Genomic DNA, 16,336 nt, shown 5'->3' on the forward strand with positions numbered 1-16,336 from the left:
CTCCCTGGTTGTCTTCTTCCTTTCTCTCTTCCGTTTCCTCTCATCCCACTATTGCTCCGACTCTTCGGGTTTGCTCCAGAGGTCTCATTCGGTCCACCTTCCTTCCTGGAAATTCATCCTTTTTCCCTGTATTGGGTAACCCTGGCTTTTCTCCGGGACTTGTTGATCATGTTTTCCGCAACTGGCGTCACCTGGGGATCCACCGCGTGTGCCACTTCCGCAGTGATACGGGCTGGCGTACTTCGCCGGGCCCCCGAGCCCCTCCTGACTTGCCCCCTTTGGATGCGTGGCGGGAGATGCAACTCCGTCACTTCCTGGCTTCTCTTCCCGACCCCTCGGAGTTCCGCTCTGAACCTACGTCCTTGGAGAGGATTTTGGTTGGGGATGGCCCCCTTCGTCATTCTCTCTCGCTCACATATCGAATCATAATTGAGCCTCCGGATGACTTTGTGCCCCCATTTATGTTGAAATGGGAAGGTGACTTGTCTCTTTCTCTTTCCCGGGATCAGAGGCGTCAAATTTTTCGCCTTTCCCACTCCACCTCGATCAGCTCCCGCTACCAGGAGGCTAGTTATAAACTTTTGTCACGGTGGTACAGGGTCCCTACGAGGTTACACGCTATTTTCCCTCAGGTGTCTCCTTTGTGTTGGAGATGTGGTCAAGAAGACGGTGACATGCTTCATATCTTCTGGTCCTGTCCTGCTCTGTCCTCCTTTTGGGATGGAGTCAAACGTGTCACCTTGCAACTCACCAATACCCCCAACCACTTGGGTCCGGCCCTGTTTCTCCTCAATCATTGCGAGTCCTCGGTGAAAGTTTATAAACGTTCTCTGCTTCGCTTCTTGGTCATCGCTGCCCGAGCGTGTATCCCGCTCTTCTGGAAGCGTGTAGAAGCCCCTCCTCTATCCCTCTGGATTTTCAAGGTCAATGAGATTATGCGGATGGAAGAACTTACCTCTTTCCTGCAGGACTCGACTGATGCTTACATCAAGACCTGGTATCGCTGGTTCCAGTTTCAGGGTACCGGAGAGTATCGGACGCTCCTGGGTTCTGGTCCTCTCTCATAGAACTGACGGCCTTCACTATATCTGCAGGTCTCGCTGGTACTTGGGTTTTCGGGTTTGTCTTCTGCTCGCTCCCCCTTCCCCCCTTCCCATTCTCCCCTCCCCCTTCCCTCCCCCTTTTTTTTTTTTCCCTTCTCTTTCTCTCCCTCTCTCTCTTCTTCTCTTCTCCTCCTCTCTTTTCTATCCTCTCTTTCTTTCCTACTCTCCTGCCATGGTTTGTTACTCTTTTTCTTTTCCCCCTTTTCATCCCTTAATTTGCCTTACTTGGTTTGTCCAGGGATTTTCCCTGATGATTCCGTTTTGTTCAGTGTTTTTTCTTTTTAGTTGTTATTTGTCATTTTGCTTTTGTATATTGTCTTTGTACATCTCTGGGCGCTGGTTGGCCCTGATGTTCACTGTTTTTGTGTGTTATAAAAATTTGCAATAAAAACTTTGAATTAAAAAAAAAAAAAAAAAAAAAAATAATTGCACCATTTTTATTTAGTGATCACATAAAATATTGTATTCATTTTATTGGGTAGTTCGTAGCCAGGGGCGGATCCAGGGCCGGGCGAGCCGGGCAACCGCCCGGGGCCCCGCGCTTAGTGGGGCCCCGCGGCCCGGCCCTAACAAAATGGTCCCGGTCAGCCTCGGCATAGTCGGGCAAGTGCCGGGGCCCACAGAGCCTCTGGGGGCCCCCCGGCACTTGCCTGTCACGATTTCAGCTCATCAGCGTCCGTCCGCCGATGAGCTGGAATACATACGCGATTAAAGCAGGAGCTGTGAGCTCAGCTCCTGCTTTAAAGCTCCGGCCCGGCTTGCGTGTGTAGGTGCGATGACGTCATCACATCACGCTTACACACGCAAGCCGGGCCGCAGCTAAGCAGGAGCTGAGGTCACAGCTCCTGCATCGCGTATGTGACTGGAGTGAGAGAGAGGAGCGTCGGGGGAACGATGGAAGGTGAGTGATAGAAGGTGAGTGTAAGTGTTTGTTTTGTATTAAATATAAAAAACAAAAAAACTTTGCAAGTCTTCAGTAGGTGATACCTTTTTTAATGGCTAACTCATAATGATGACAGAATATAACGTTTCGAAGCTTCCTCTGAGCTTCTTCTTCAGATATAACTAAAAACACTTTTACTTGTATTAAATATTAAGATGGAACATAATGAAGGGGGCCCATGAAACTGGGGGGCAAATGAAGGGGAGGGGGGGAACGGCATGACACTGGGGAAGATGAAGGGGGTGGGGAGAGAACGGCATGAAACTGGGGACAAAGATGGAGGGGGCCCAAAGAAACTGGGGGGCAAATGAAGGGGAGGGGGGAACAGCATGACACTGGGGCAGATGGAGGGGGGAGAACAGCATGACACTGGGGCAGATGGGGGGAGAACAGCATGACACTGGGGCAGATGGAGGGGGGAGAACAGCATGACACTGGGGCAGATGGAGGGGGGGAGAACAGCATGACACTGGGGCAGATGGAGGGGGGGAGAACGGCATGACACTGGGGCAGATGGAGGGGGGGAGAACGGCATGACACTGGGGCAGATGGAGGGGGGGAGAACAGCATGACACTGGGGCAGATGGAGGGGGGGAGAACGGCATGACACTGGGGCAGATGGAGGGGGGGAGAACAGCATGACACTGGGGCAGATGGAGGGGGGAGAACGGCATGACACTGGGGCAGATGGAGTGGGGAGAACAGCATGACACTGGGGCAGATGAAGGGGGAGAACGGCATGACACTGGGGCAGATGGAGGGGGGAGAACGGCATGACACTGGGGCAGACGGAGAGGGGGAGAACAGCATGACACTGGGGCAGATGAAGGGGGGAGAATAGCATGACACTGGGGTGGATGGAGGGGGGAGAACAGCATGACACTGGGGCAGATGAAGGGGCGAGAACGGCATGTTCACTGGGGCAAATGAAGGGGGAGAGAACGGCATGACACTGGGGCAAATGAAGGGGGGGAGAACGGTATGACACTGAGGCAGATGAAGGGGGGATGGCATGACACTGGGGTAGATGAAGGGGGGGAGAATGGCATGACACTGGAGCAGATGAATGGGGGGAGAATGGCATGACACTGGGGCAGAGACGGGGGGGACATGAAACTGTGGGCAGATAAAGGGGGAGAATGGCATGAAACTGGGGACAGAGATAGAGGGGGGGGGACATGAAACTAGGGGTAGATGAAGGGTGTATATGAAAATGGGGAGAGATGGAGGGGGGACATATAATTTACGGGTGACTGTAGGAGGATTATACTGTGTGGAATCACATGAAAAATTAATGAGAATGGGTGGAGTCAACATAAAAGTCAATTGCCCAGGGCCCCGCAAACCCTGGATCCGCCACTGTTCGTAGCGGTTATGGTGACACCAACTATGTCTATTACCTCTTATATTTTGTGACTTATTTAGTAAATTGTATTATTAAAATGGGTTTCTTGTTATTTCATTTGTTATCATAATGTTTTAGTAATTTCTAAAATATATATATATATATATATATATATATATATATATATATACTTGTTTTAAAAAATTTACTAAAGTATATTTGAAGCCTTAGCTCATTGAACCCTGATCACACCCAACTGACCCTGCCCATATTGTAACCACTCTACTGCTTGAGGGTGGGTTCACACGGCGCCCGATCTCCGTTTTGCAGGTTTCCGTTTCCTGCCTGAGAAACTGCGCAGGAGACGGAAACCGGCAGGCAGTTTTCAAACCCATCATTTGAATGGGTTTGAAAAGTGTCCGCCCGTGAGCGTCTTCTGCTCTCCGCAGCAAAACCAATTTTTTTTAACCGGGCACAAAGTCGAACACGCAGGACTTTGTGTCTGGTTAAAAAAAAAAATGGTTTTGCCGCGGAGAGCAGAAGACACTCACGGGTGCTGGTGTGAACCAGCCCTTAGTCGCTACATTATATTCAGTGGAAGGTTGTTTTGTCAGCAATAGTAAGCATATAATGGTACTGACAGTAAGGGCTCGTTCACACGTGGGCAAAGGGGCAGATTTTGACAGCGGATTTTGCTTCAAAATCCGCCCCTTTACAATGGTGGTCTATGCAGACCGCCGGGCTTCTTTTTTCCGCTAGCGGAGAAAAGAAGTGACATGTCCTTTCTTCAGGCGGAAACCGCGGCGCGCTGGGCCGTGGCTTCCGCCTAGCGGCAGCACCCTCCTGTGTTGGCTCATTCATTTGAGCCGACATAGGAGGGGAAAGCCGCGATGGTCGCGGCAGGCGGGTTTTGACTAGAGAGAGACGCGGCTCACCGCGTCTCTTTCTGTGTCAAAACCCGCGCGGACGGCCAACGTGTGAACTAACCCTAAAAGAAAACCTCTCATAGAGAATAATGGAGGCAGTAGAGTGACTGCTCCATACACTATCATTAGGTCTGATAACCCCCAATCACACCTAATGAAAAAATACAACAGATTGGGGATCCCCCAGCAACCTCCTCATTTACTACACTGGGGCCTGACCTCTGTGCACTGAATACTAATGAGCCAGAGACAGTGGATACTTATTGGGTGAGGGTGCTTGAACATCAGGAGTAGAGATGAGCGAGTACTGTTCGGATCAGCCGATCCGAACAGCACGCACGCATTGAAATGAATAGACGTAGCCGTCACGCGGGGGGTTAAGCGGCCGGCGTCAAAGCGGAAGTACCAGGTGCTTCCATTCATTTCAATGTGTGCGTGCTGTTCGGATCGGCTGATCCGAACAGTACTCGCTCATCTCTAATCAGGAGACTTCTGTAGATATTTCCCATAAATGTCTTTTGTGGGAAACTCCTTTAGGCTAAGATAAGATAAGATAATCCTTTCATAGTCCCACAGTGGGGAAATTTCAGTATGTTACAGCAGCATAGTAATACAGATAACAGGATAGTACACAGTTAGGGTGAATTCACACTGAGTAAACGCTAGCTTATTCTGAACGTAAAACACGTTCAGAATAAGCGGCGTCTAAAGCAGCTCCATTCATTTCTATGGGAGCGGGGATACGAGCGCTCCCCATAGAAATGAATGGGCTGCTTCTTTCACTCCGTGCAGTCCCATTGAAGTGAATGGGGAGTGCCGGCGTATACGGCAAGCTCTGCTCATGCCGGAGCGTACACGCCGGCACTCCCCATTCACTTCAATGGGACTGCACGGAGTGAAAGAAGCAGCCCATTCATTTCTATGGGGAGCGCTCGTATCCCCGCTCCCATAGAAATGAATGGAGCTGCTTTAGACGCCGCTTATTCTGAACGTGTTTTACGTTCAGAATAAGCTAGCGTTTACTCAGTGTGAATGCACCCTAATATATTACTATACAAGACGTATAAGAAGAATAATATTACAGACGTAGACACACATATGCTGAGAAGAGAAGATATACTAGGAGCCCATAGCATCTAAGGAACAGAAGAAGAAGTCATAATTAGAGATGTGCGAGTACTGTTCGGATCAGCCGATCCGAACAGCACGCTCCATAGAAACGAATGGATGCACCTGGTACTTCCGCTTTGACGGCGGCCGGCCGCTTAACCCCCCACATGCCGGCTACGTCCATTCATTTCTATGCGAGCGTGCTGTTCGGATCGGCTGATCCGAACAGTACTCGCTGATCTCTAGTCATAATCATTAGTTTTCTGTGCGGAATGATCTTCACTTGGTCTGATGTAGATTATACAGCCTGATCGCGGTTGGAAGGAAGGACTTGTGATAGCGCTCCTTCTCACACTTGGGGTGAAGCAGACGGTCACTTACAGTGCTGCCAAGTCCCATCAGGGTCCCATACATGGGGTGGGATTTGTTCTCCCGCATGGAGGTCACCACAGACAGCATCCTTCTGTCACCCACCACCTGTACTGGGTCCAGGGGGCTCCCCAGGACAGAGCTGGCCCTTCTGATCAGCCTGTCAAGTCTATTTCTGTCCCTGGTTGATATACTGCTCCCCCAGCAGGCCACACCGAAAAAGATGTCTGAAGTAACCACAGAGTTGAAGAAGGCCCTAAGAAGTGGCCCCTGGACTCCGAAGGCCCTCAGCCTCCTGAGCCGGTAGAGCCTGCTGTGACCCTTTCTGTGCAGCGCCTCCAGGTGATCAGCCCAGTCTAGTTTATTGTTGAGGAGCACACCCAGATACTTATAGGTCCCGACTATCTCAATGCATGTCCCTTGGATCTCCACCGGGGTCGGAGCACTTCTCCGTTTACTAAAGTCCACCACGAAGGTGGGCTTTAAGGCCCCATGTAGTGAGCTGCAACCAAAATAAGGTGCAGAAAAGCCTGCCCTATACCTACACGGAAAATGCTGCGAGCGTTTTTAACTTAAAGAGGACATTTCACCACTTCACCAGGTCTCTACCTCAATTAACAGGGACTGCTTTACTAATTCCCATCATTCCCCGAGTAATCAATGCTGTTAGTTTAGGTGCCTAATATGTTATTTGGGCTCATTTTTAATGTAGGGGGAGCGGAGTCAGGCAGAAGCAGGGAAGTATTGTGATTCTTCCTCTAGAGCTCTGAACCACACCCCTCTGTCTGATACTGCCTTTCTGACATCACTGAGTTTAACCCCTTCCCCCATGGGCATTTCTCGATTTTCATTTTTGATACCCCCCTCACCTTCCAAACATCATCATTTTTTTTTCCGCTCTCAGAGCCATATGAGTACTTGTACTCTTAATATTTGTGGGACAAATTTTTCTTCATGATGCTACCATTCCTTAATCTGTTCAATATACTGGGAAGCTGGAAAAAAATTCAGAATGGGGTGGATTTGAAGAAAAAGTGAATTTATTTGACTTCCTTATGGGCTTCATTTTCACGGCGTTCACTCTGCAGCGATAATGACATGTCACCTGTATTCTGTGTTTCAGTGTGATTCCAAGAATACCAAATTAATATGGTTTTATTTACATTTTAACCCCTTAAAAAAAATTTTTTCTAAAAGTTGCCATATTCTGACACCTGTAACTTTTTATACTTCCATGTACGGGGTGAGGCGTCTTTTTTTGCGGGGCCGGGTGTACTTTTTAATCCTACCATTTTGGGGAAATGCTTTTGCTTTGATCAATTTTTATTCAACTTTTTATCAGAGGCAAAACAGTGAAAAAACGGCTTGGCGCCTTTGACTTTTTTTTTCCCGCTACGGCGTTTACCGTACAGGAAAAATATTTTTATAGATTTGTAAACAGGACATTTTCGGACACAGGGATACCTAATGCGTATGTGTTTCATAGTATTTAAAGGGGTTGGCCACTTTCAGACGAATATTGAGAAACAAATGTTATTGGTTGTACAATAAAAGGATATACAATTTTCCAATATACTTTCTGTATCAATTCCTCACGGTTTTCTAGATCTCGGCTTGCTGTCATTTATTCAGTTACTTCTAGAGGATAAAACTCTGACCATGGTCATGTGATTTACAGTCCATGGTCATGTGATGAGCACACAGGTGATTACCAGGCAGATGTCTGATTACTGTGCTGTGACTATAACGAGCAGCACCTGTGTACTCATCACATGACCATGGACAGTAAATCACATGACCATGGTCAGAGTTTTATCCACTAGAAGTAACAGAATGAATGACAGCAAGCAGAGATCTAGAAAACCGTGAGGAATTGATACAGAAAGTATATTGGAAAATTGTACAACTTTTTATTATACAAACCATAACATTTGTCTCTCAATATTGGTCTGAAAGTGGCCAACCCCTTTAAGTACTTTTTATGTGTTGCAGGGAAAGGGTGGTGATTTGAACTTTTAATATTTTTTTACTTTTTTGGCATTTATTAGACCCCTAGGGGTCTTCAACCCTTACTTAAATCAACCCTATGCACTTCATCAAACATTGATTCATCAGGAGCTCAGGCTAGATTCATTGCAGATCTAAACTGCTCATTGATGAAAGACGGTGATATACACTGCCCGCCGACAGGTCCGCATATGATACCAGCGGCGACGCGCCCAGCCGAACACCACCCTTATAAGCGTCATGTAACACCTCCCCTCCTATCTGGCCAGCCAATCACCTCACACTAACCGTGCCCGGTTAGTGTGAGGACCTCGTGGTTTATTATCCCAAATGAATGCCCCATTGATGTCCTATCTGTAGTATTAGGCCCTATACACATCTGCTTTCGGGTTTCCGTTTGGGGAGTCCGCTTGGGAACCCTTGAATGGAAACCTATAAGCTTTAAAAAGCGGTTACCTGGGAAACGCGCAGACCCCATAGACTACAATGGGGTCCGTATGGTTTCCGCATGAAACATGCGAAAGAGAAAAGTCCTGCAAGTAACCTTAGGCTTGGTTCACACATGCTTACGCTGGGTTAACACTAGCGCCCGGACTCCATTATCAGGTTTCTGTCTTTTGCGTGCAGAAGATGGAAAGCTGTCAGACCGGGTCCGGTCGTGAGCGCCGGTGAGCGTTTTATGCTCTCCGTCGCGAAACCGGTTTTTTTAAACCAGACACAGAGTACTGCATGTCTGACTCTGTGCCCGGTTTAAAAAAAACGGTTTTGCAGTGGAGAGCATAAAACGCTCACCGGCGCTCACGGATGGGCATCTTTCAAACCCATTCAAATGATGGGTTTGAAAAGATGCCGGCAGGTTTCCGTCTCCTGCTCTCTTTTGTGCAGGAAGTGAAAACCTGTATGAACGGAGACCGGTCGCAGATGTGAACGAGCCCTTATGTGATCAGTCCGTTTGAGACTTAAAAACGGACTGATGCACATACTGATTGCATACTGACACCTTTTTATGCTGATAGCAAGCCCTGTCTAAGATGTGTCAGTTTACTTTAGATATCTTTTTCTTTTAATCTCGGAGAAGACTTGACTAGAGGACAGATAAGGGGATTAAAAGTAAAAAATTGTAAACAGAGTAGAGATAAGAACATATAATAAGTGTCCATATAATAAGTGTCCTCTGTTTACAGGTTTCTACTTTTAATCCCCTTAAGGGCTCCTTCACATCTGCACCCTATCTTCGTCTGTCGGGTTTCCATCTTCTACAGACTTCTACCCGACAGTGTCCGGCCGTGAGCGCTGGGGAGCATTTTGTGCTCTCCATGGCGAAACAGTTTTTTTTTTGTGTCAGACATGCAGTACTTTGTGTCCGGTTAAAAAAAAAATGGTTTAGCTGCGGAGAGCACAAAACGCTCACTGGCGCTCACAGTTGGACACTTTCCAAACCCATTCAAATGAATGGGTTTGGAAAATTAATACAGGTTTCGATCTCCTGTCCAGTTTCGGGCAGGAAACAGAAACCTGCATAACGGAGGCTGGGGCGCAGATGTGAACCCGGCCTTATCTTTACTCTAGTCAAGTCTTCTCCCAGATTAAAAGAAAAAGATATCTAAAGTAAACTGACACATTTTAAATGGACAGCTTTTGCTATCAGCATAGAAAGGTGTCAGGGCTTGTTCACATCTGCGCCCAGGTGTCCGTTCTGCAGGTTTCCATTTCCTGCATAAAACAAAGCAGGAGACGGAAACCTGCAGGAGTCTTTCTCACCCATTCATTTGAATGGGTGAGAAAGATGTCCAGCTGTGAGCGGCGGTGAGCGTTTTATGCTCTCCGCCGCGAAACAGGTTTTTTTTTAATCTGGACACAGAGTCGGACATGCAGTACTTTGTGTCCGGATTAAAAGAAACGGTTTCGCAGCGGAGAGCATAAAACGCTCACCGCCGCTCATGGCCGGACCCGGTCTGTGGTTTCCGTCTTCTTGCATGCAGAAGACGGAAACCACAGAACGGAGACCAGAACGCAGGTGTAAACCTAGCATCAGTATGCAATCAGTATGTGCATCAGTCCATTTTTAGTCTCAAACTGAATTCAAACGGACTGATCACATAAGGATGTGTGAACCAAGCCTCAGGGCTCGTTCACATTTGCGACCCGTTTCTGTTCATGCAGGTTTCTGTTTCCTGCACAAAACTGGGCAGGAGACGGAAACCTGCAGGACTCTTTCATACCCATTCATTTGAATGGGTTTGAAAAATGTCAGGCCGTGAGCGCCGGTGAGCGTTTTATGCTCTCCACCGCGAAACAATTTTTAAAAAATCTGACACAGAGTCGGACATGCAGTACTCTGTGTCTGGTTTAAAAAAAAAACGGTTTCGCGGCGGAGAGCGTAAAATGCTCACCAGCGCTCACGGCCGGACCCGGTCTGACAGCTCAGAACGGACTCCGGGCGCTAGTGTGAACCTAGCGTCAGGTAAACGCTTTTTAATGTGTACAGGCCCCCAAGCGGACTCCCCGAATGGAAACCTGAAGGCAGATGTGATCCGGGCCTTAGGGTTGGTTCACACTAGCGCTTGTATTCCGTCCACAAGGAGACCCCCCCGGACGGAAAGCAATCGCAAGCGATGTGCTTGCAAAGCACATGGAGCCCATAGACTATAATGGGCACGCAGACTTTGCCGGCGGCTTAACCCCCTGCGTGCCGGCTGCGTCCATTCATTCCTATGGGTGCATGCTATTCGAAACGGGAGTTTCGAATAGTACTCACCCATCTCTAGTTCTTATCTATGTGGACAGGTGTGTCTGCTAACTTGTCATTGTGCTATTCTGGACATAGGACATTTGGCCAGCCATCACTGAGAATCCATTTTAAAATAACATGGTGAGGGAATTAACCCATTTCTGGCAGTTTTTTGGTACAGATGGGCGTAAATATGGCACATCTTTTTTGTGGCCCTTTTGTATGCCAAACATACACCACATTGTTGGTTCTCCCCTCTGTCCACAAAAATGGATGGAGACCAAGGTGAGATGGGGTGCAAACACCAAATTTATTACAACTCAGCCCATAAAACTGGTGTGACTTATACCTGGTATCTACACAAGTCTTAATAAGTTCCCACAGACTTCTGTGGTTTCAACCATTTTTCTGCTGCCAGCCATTGGTGTTTATCAATAAGATTATTGAAAGACCGTCCAGAGAACGCTCTGCTCCGAAGGTTTCCTCAGTATGTCATCACATGAGTTCTGAGGAATACTTCCATACTTTGGTGTGAATACTAGTAGTTCTTTGTACAGGCTGCATCACTAGCACCAGACTGGATGAGAAGATGCAGTAAGTTCCCGCTGCCTCCTCCTCCTTCCATCCACTGCACACTACACGGCCGCACACATAATAGTACCACCCGCGTGTCATCTACTCCAGCCAACCACAGAGCTTCTCTCACAAAACATAGAGAGATTTGGTTGAGAGCCCTACTGCAATTGGTGTATTGTTCTAAACGGTCATTGGTCGGTTCCGGATGATGGGCGGGGCTCGGGCAGCAGGGAAGTGCTCCGTGGTGTTTCTGGATTTTCGCTGCTTCCGGTAAACATCGATAAGGAATAAATGTAAGTGAAAGATTGTGTGCGCGGTATTGTGGGCGGGGGCGGGGGCGGGGGAAGAGTCTCCGCCGCGCTGCTCACGGGTGGCGGTCACGGGGCCTCGGTTGTTGTCTGTAGTCAGTCTGGGAGGAGAGTTGTTGTGCTGCTCTCTGAGTGCTCTAGTCCATTGTAGAGTTGGGAAAGTGCTCAGTGTGGATGTGTCCTGCCAGGTCCTTTCTGGGTGTGTGCACTGACCGGTCGATTTGTTGCCCCCATGATTTTGGATGTTGGTAGTGGCTCTATGACTGCGGGATTACGAGAGGAGTGGCCCAGGAATACTTGGAGTTTTGGTGTTTGTGGCTTGCAGGAAAGGCCAGTGGTGTCCATGTGGCAAGCAGAAACCTACATGGGAGGGGGAGGGCTGGCAGCAGTGTACATGCTTCAGTACTATGTATCTATTGGGAAGGGGCATATAGTAGGTGGGTGGACTTGTGGTGGAGGCCTTTCAACAGTACACAGCAGAGTCATGGTGCTGTATGTTATGGTTGAAGAAGTGGTGGGAAAAGATTGAAGGGGGTCTGCATGGTGGCCAATGAGTGACAGATCTGTGTGGTGGCCAATGGGAAGCAAGTGACAGAGATCTGTGTGGTGGCCAATGGGTAACGAGTGACAATGATCTGTGTGGTGGCCAATGGGTAACGAGTGACAATGATCTGTGTGGTGGCCAATGGGTAACGAGTGACAATGATCTGTGTGGTGGCCAATGGGTAACGAGTGACAGAGATCTGTGTGGTGGCCAATGGGTAACGAGTGACAGAGATCTGTGTGGTGGCCAATGGGTAACGAGTGACAGAGATCTGTGTGGTGGCCAATGGGTAACGAGTGACAGAGATCTGTGTGGTGGCCAATGGGTAACGAGTGACAGATCTGTGTGGTGGCCAATGGGTAACGAGTGACAGATCTGTGTGGTGGCCAATGGGTAACGAGTGACAGAGATCTGTGTGGTGGCCAATGGGTAACGAGTGACAGAGATCTGTGTGGTGGCCAATGGGTATCGAGTGACCAGAGATTTGTGTGGTGGCCAATGGGTAACGAGTGACCAGAGATCTGTGTGGTGGCCAATGGGTAACGAGTGACCAGAGATCTGTGTGGTGGCCAATGGGTAACGAGTGACCAGAGATCTGTGTGGTGGCCAATGGGTAACGAGTGACATCTGTGTGGTGGCCAATGGGTAACGAGTGACAGATCTGTGTGGTGGCCAATGGGTAACGAGTGACAGAGATCTGTGTGGTGGCCAATGGGTAACGAGTGACAGAGATCTGTGTGGTGGCCAATGGGTATCGAGTGACCAGAGATTTGTGTGGTGGCCAATGGGTAACGAGTGACCAGAGATCTGTGTGGTGGCCAATGGGTAACGAGTGACCAGAGATCTGTGTGGTGGCCAATGGGTAACGAGTGACCAGAGATCTGTGTGGTGGCCAATGGGTAACGAGTGACAGATCTGTGTGGTGGCCAATGGGTAACGAGTGACAGATCTGTGTGGTGGCCAATGGGTAACGAGTGACCAGATCTGTGTGGTGGCCAATGAGTAACGAGTGATAGAGATCTTTATAGTGGCCAATGAGAGGCAAGTGACAGAGGTCTTTATAGTGACCAATGGGTAATGAGTGACAGAGGTCTGCATGGTGGCCAATGGGTAACTAGTGACAGATCTGTGTGGTGGCCAATGGGTAACGAGTGACACAGGTCTTTATAGTGGGTAATGAGTGACAGAGGTCTGCGTGGTGGCCAGTGGGAAGCAAGTGACAGACATCTGGCTGGCGGATAGAAGGGGTTTGCTTGGTTGGGAAGCTGTAATGTAGGTCTGTTCAGTGGTTGGTGGTAAGTGAGTAGTGGAAGTCTGCATTAGCGGTGGAGAGAACATAACATTTTTAGTGGTTGGCCACAAAAATCACTTAAAGAGGACCTTTCATCAGATTGGGCACAGGCAGTTCCATATACTGCTGGAAAGCTGACAGTGCGCTGAATTCAGCGCACTGTCGGCTTTCCCAATCTGTGGTCCGGGTAAAGAGCTATCGGTCCCGGTACCGTAGCGCTTTACAGTCAGAAGGGCGTTCCTGACAGTTAGCCAGGGACATCCTCCACAGCAGCGCCTATTACGCTGTAGAGTGTGAGTGGGGAGGAACGCCTCCTCCCTCCCGATAATACTCATCTATGGACGAGCACTGTGAGCAGAGGGAGGGGGCGTTCCTCCCCGCTCACACTGTGCAGCGCGATTGGCACTTCTGGGCAGAAGGGTGTCCCTGGCTAACTGTCAGGAACGCCCTTCTGACTGTAAAGCGCTACGGTACCAGGACCAATAGCGCTTTACCCGGGGCACAGATCGGGAAAGCCGATAGTGCGCCGAATTCAGCGCACTGTCAGCTTTCCAGCATTATATAGAACTGCCTGTGCCCAATCTGATGAAAGGTCCTCTTTAAAAATACTTGAATATGACATTGAGCAAGCTATTAAGTGCAATGTATTTTCTTTATTTTGCCATTTTCACTAACAAATATGCTTGCTGCCTCCATGTATAACACAGTATACTCACATTGCTTAGTGCATTTTCAGTATGTACTCTTCTGGTGCTCGCTGTGTTCATTTGTATTAAATTTTTATTTTTTGTGACAGTTCTCATTTATTTTATGCTGTTCATATAATGACTTAGGTGGGCATAGAGCAGGTTTTTTTTGGGGGGGGGGTTTATTGGGAAGCTTCAATAACAAGTACTACTAACTGAATCTGTGATCACAGGAGCCAGGGCTCCGTTTCTTCATTATAGCAGTACTGTGCATTACCAGATGAACTTACTGAAATATAGTGTTATAAACACGTCAGTATGGTGACTTCTGTAGTGTATGAATTATTTTGCGGCTAGAGATACTCCATATAGAGCTTGTCAATAAAGATCATTGATCATCTGTCCACATGAGATTTAATCACTGAGATTTTCATTGATAACTAGAAGGGTCTTGAGTCCCCTGTATGAATGGAGCAGTGGAAATGTGGTGGCACTCTTCATTTCTCAACAACTTTATTTTTTTTCTGTTCTGTCATAGAAACAGAAAATTGAAAATAAAAGCTGTGTAGGATCTATCATGTGAAAGAACACTGGTGTGCCTTGCACATCAATTTGACTATAAGAGGGGTATTTCATTTTACTAGTCAGAATATCTGATCATGCTGTTTGTCTGTTGTTTTTACAGCATCCACAAATGTAAATGTAGCCATTGCTGAGTGCAGATTGCCTTTCATTTCTGTAATGAATGAAGTAATGCATTACTACAGGACAACAGTAATTTTCTATCACATCATTTCATTATTTGAATTTCTGTCTGAACTTCTTATTTTCCCTCCATCTGGTAACTAACCTAATAGAATATATACACTATAGAATACATGTGTAAAACTAACACTCCCATTGACTTCAATGAAATCTTTTACACATGTAAAAAAAAAAAAAAAAAAAAAGAGTCGTGTATTATGCTAAAATACACTCGCGTTAACTCAGTGTGCATGAGCTCTTAGGAAGTGTTTGTCTCGGTCCTGTTCCTCACCCTATGTATTCAGTCACTGGCATGCTCATGTCTTCTCTGGAATCTGCCTAGGATCCATGCTGAAACATCTCCTCACCGCTCAGTGTCATCACTGCGTGGTATTCAACGACCTCTCTCACAGTACAGCGTTGTCAAAAGAACTCTATTGGGGAGGCTGATTTTGAGGCAGATTCAGCGTCAAAAATCAGTGCCAAAAAAGTCTGTGTGCACTGACCCTTACATCACCTATCTCACTTCAGCTGCAAGAGCAGCGCTTCCAGGATGGAAGGCCTGCCCCAGTGCACCAATATGATGGTAACAGTTGAATATTATTGAGGGAGGTGATAGACTCCCTTTATTACAGCAGCCAGACTCCTCTGTTGTACTGCTGCACAGATGCATCTACTTTATGCCAGGCGCTTCACTGGTTGCCCATAGAACACAGAATACAATTTAAACTCATTACTCGGACCCATATATCTGTACAGTGCTGCACCTCCTTACATCTCTTTACTTGTCTCTTTCTACCACCCTAATCGTACTCTCTGTCCTGCCAATGACCTTGGGCATGTATCCTCTGTTGTCTGAACATCCCACTACTGTCTCCAAAACCTTTCTCAATTTGCATTTCTGCCATTGAGTGCTGTACCCTAGACATGCAGATTAATACCCAAGCATGGCAGCTTCAAACATCCCCTAAGGCCCAATGTAGAGAGTCAAAAATGCGGTGGAAACACATTTGCCTTTTTTATTTTATTTTTTATGTACTGTTTTGTACAGAAAGTCGACAGAGTTTTCTTCTTCAGACTTTTAGTTCTATTATACCTATACGGAAACACTAGTGTTTCTGTGCGTATAATTGACATGCTGTGATTTACAAAAACGCAAGTGGATGGGATTAGCCAGTAATGTAAAACGCAGCATGGGGCCCTGGCCTAAAAACACTTTTTAAAAACAAACAAAAAAAAAAAAAGGTTTAGAACACTTTTCTATATTCTCAGCCTTCCTGTCTATTTTATGCCTCAAAACCTGACCTCTCCATCTAGAAGGTGCACTCCACTCAATTAGTATCTGTAGTATGTTCATAGGTACTGCATGTTGGGCTCAACAATAGAACAAGCCCTCTCAGGCCTGGTTCACATCTGCGGTAGGGGAGTCTGCTTGGGGACGCCCAGAACGAAACAACGGTGAGCTTATGAATGCACACGGACCCCATAGACTATAATGTGGTCCGTGTGGTGTCTGCATGAAACATGTGGAGAGAAAAGTACTTCATGAACTACTTTCCTCTTCGCATGACTTGTGCAGAAAACAAACGGACCCCATTATAGTCTATAAGCTCAACGCTTGTCAATGCGTTCAGTATTCCGTTTGGGGGGTCC

The 16,336-nt window shown here is 47.5% G+C and overlaps 1 protein-coding gene across 2 annotated transcripts in view; it reads left to right on the plus strand.

The window, feature by feature from the left end:
* Positions 1–11,337: 11,337 nt before the first annotated feature.
* NF2 (NF2, moesin-ezrin-radixin like (MERLIN) tumor suppressor) overlaps positions 11,338–16,336 on the plus strand; it is a 65,194-nt gene continuing 60,195 nt past the window's right edge. For both annotated transcript variants that reach the window (XM_075276653.1, XM_075276652.1), the window contains exon 1: positions 11,338–11,403. The gene's annotated coding sequence lies outside the window, so the exon portion shown is untranslated. The remainder of the gene's footprint in view (positions 11,404–16,336) is intronic.

This window comes from Leptodactylus fuscus, chromosome 1, assembly GCF_031893055.1.
Source record: "Leptodactylus fuscus isolate aLepFus1 chromosome 1, aLepFus1.hap2, whole genome shotgun sequence".
Lineage (NCBI taxonomy): Eukaryota > Metazoa > Chordata > Amphibia > Anura > Leptodactylidae > Leptodactylus > Leptodactylus fuscus.